The following is a 3,373-nucleotide window of genomic DNA, read 5'->3' on the forward strand; positions in this document are numbered from 1 at the left end:
ATACTCAAATCTTACCCCTCCCACAAATGTGATTTCAAATTTTTGATTCGTTGTCAATTATGGACAGTAAGAAACACATAAATGTGTGTTATGATCGTGTAATAAAATTTGATCTTAGATGTAAAATTAAGTAATGGCCCCCATTTTTTTACTATTAAAAAAATGTAATACATAGATGATTAATGCACTATTTTTCTTTACCTCTTTTTACTCTTTTACCATACGTATCTCATTAAATCAAAGTGTGTTTAAGATATATTTTCTTAAAAATAGATATATATATATATATATTAGTGTATAAACAATTGATGCATTATTTTTTGAGTAAGGTTACAACCTTGCTCAATAAAATATATATTACTACATATTTTGAAAATCTAACCGTTGAATTACATGTTCTTTACATTCTTAATACACGTGTCAAATTTTGTGTCTATCGGATATTATTTACTATATGATCTACAAGTTATATTTTATGCATAATTTTAAACTACAAAAACTTACAATTTAAACAATTTATTGATAACATAGCTATTGACCTTTAATTTTCTAGAAATTTTGCAAGTATGAAAAATATAATAAGAAGATGTAATCCAATGGTAAATTTGTCAAAATTCATCTCCAATAAAAAGTTATTGAGTAAGGTTGTAGCCTAGGCTACAACTAATTTTGTAACTAAACTTTATCCTTATTTTTTTTCCCTTGTTACTCTTTTATATTTTGAGAGAGAGAGAGAGAATCCCTTGTTACATTTATACCTTACTACATATAAAAAATATCCTTGCCCGTTAGTATTAGAAGATAGGGATGTCAAAAATATATATAGAAGGAACATGAATTGCCCATTAGTATTAGAAGATAGGTGTCAAAAATTTTCAGCTTGACCACTTTATCTCATGTGGGTTTTTCTCGCTTTGATAAATTGATGGGATGGACAATTGAGTTTTGCACTCATCGCTCTCTCTCTCTCTCTCTCTCTCTCTCTCTCTCTCTCTCTCTCTCTCTCTCTCTCTCTCTCTCTCTCTATATATATATATATATATATATATGTATATGGACAAAGTTTAGCTCTAAAATAATTTAGAGTTATATCGTCTTACCCACTACATGATGATTTATAAAATTATCTATATATATTATTTTAAAAAGTAATGTTATTCGTCAAAAAAGTCATATAATTAAAACTATACATACAGGGACGGAACCACCCTTGGACTAGGGGGCAATGGCCACCCCTAGATTTTTTTAAAAAAAAATTATTATATATATATATATATGTGTGTGTGTGTGTGTACTAATTTTAGCAATTTTGTTCTATAATATTACATTTTGTTTTCCTTTAATAATATCATAAATTCTTTTAAGAGTAATGTGATACTCACAAACTTTTTTATAACATTTTTACAAACTGTTTTGATAGTAAATTTTTATTACTTTGCATATAAGCACACCACTCACAAATTTTTTTTACTTATCAGTAACCACTTATCACATTAATAATTTATAAAAAACTTATAGTTCTAGCATTTTCCTCATTTTAGTGACCATAAAAAAATTTATAGATCTAAAATCCAAAACAAAATATACTAGCCAAAAAAGAAAAAGAAAAAAAGCTTAACAATAAAAATTACTAGTAAAACTAAAAACAAAATTAAGCTCAATTAACTAATTTTATTCAAAATAAATAACTTTGCCCTTTAAAAAATTTGAAACAAAAATAATTTTGTTCTTACCCACTAAAAAAATAACTCAACAGCGAAGTAGCAGAATCAGATGTTGAAACCGCCACACACAGCCAACAGTAAAACTGCCCCCCTAACTCAAAATTTCTGGCTCTGTCCATGTATACATAGATGATATTGTTAATTACTACATAGTGACTTGGAGTAAGATAGCTCCAAATTAATTTAGAGATAAGCTATTTCCTTTAAAGTACACAGTCTAAGAGTGTGCATGGGTCGGGTTTAGGGGATTTTTTGACCTAATCCACGATGGTGGATCAAAAAAAAAAAAAAAATCAAACCCAACCTAACCCATCACAAGGGTTCAACCTAACCCAACCCAACCAGACCCACATGGATCAATTTGGGTCGAGTTGAACCCATGGGTTGGACAATTATTTTATTATTACTATTATTATTAAATTGAGTAAAAAAATATATCTCACTTGCCACTTGAGTTGACAAACAAAATATACATGAACTAGTATTCCAACTCAGTTATAAACAAAATATATCTAATTGAGTTAATAAATAAAATATACATGAACTAGTATCCCAACTCAATTATAAACAAATAAGAGTGAAGTGAGAGATTGGGAGCAGGGAGAGAAATAAGATTTTTACGGTTTACGAGGTAACTGAGTTTTATATAGGAAAAGTTGAATAGGAGAAAAATTAAATAAAAAAATTAGTAATTATATATTATAGTTTTAAGTATATATTAAATATATATAATTTAAAAATTAAATATATAGGTGGGTTAAGTCGGGTTAGGTGGGTTGTAATTGTTATGACCCAAACCCAACCCAATCCACTTTTAAAAAAAATTTCATAACCTAACCCAATTCACCCACCCCTAAAAACCGACTCAACCTGATGGGTTAAGTTGGGTCGAGTTGGTTTTGACGAGTTGGTGGATTGGTTGCACACACCTAGTATATACACGTTTTATCTACAATTGTTTATATGTATATATATATATATATATATATTCTCTTGTCATCATCCAAAACACTTGCTTAATCTTAACCTCCCACTTTCACTTTCATCTATGCTTAAATTGTTGCCTCACCTCACTAGACATGGAAAAATATCTCCAATCCATCTTGACATTGATTTATCCTACTCATTAAAATTTTCCCCAACCCAAAAAGTCAATGGGTGTGTGAGGATGGGGCACCTTGAAGTTAATGAGTCTAAAACAGGTCATCCTAAACATGTTGCAAGCAGATCAAATCAATTGAGTTACAGGTTGGATTATGAGCTGAGCCGTATTTTTTCACATGAAGAACAAATAAACAAAAAATATTAAATGTAAAAAACAACAAAATACTAAAAAATAAAAGTTAAACACTGCATAAATTCTTAAGTTTGCATAGATTATGTGACTGAGAGATGGAGAAGTGAGAGAAAACAAAAGTTGAATGAAGTGCAAACAATGAAGTGTTGTGTCGTAGTGTGTGTGATTGAGTGCGGTAGTACTGTGAGAGTGAGATCTTGATATGCAACCGTTTAGCTTAGCTTATGTTTAAGATTTTAACTTTTAACTTAAAAATAAATGATAATAATAATAGTGTGATATGATACCCATATATTACTATTAGGCAATTTTAGGTGCGTATATTGTGATGTCAAAACCACGTCTAATTATA

This window comes from Quercus lobata, chromosome 6 (genome assembly GCF_001633185.2).
Source record: "Quercus lobata isolate SW786 chromosome 6, ValleyOak3.0 Primary Assembly, whole genome shotgun sequence".
In the NCBI taxonomy this organism is placed as follows: Eukaryota; Viridiplantae; Streptophyta; class Magnoliopsida; order Fagales; family Fagaceae; genus Quercus; species Quercus lobata.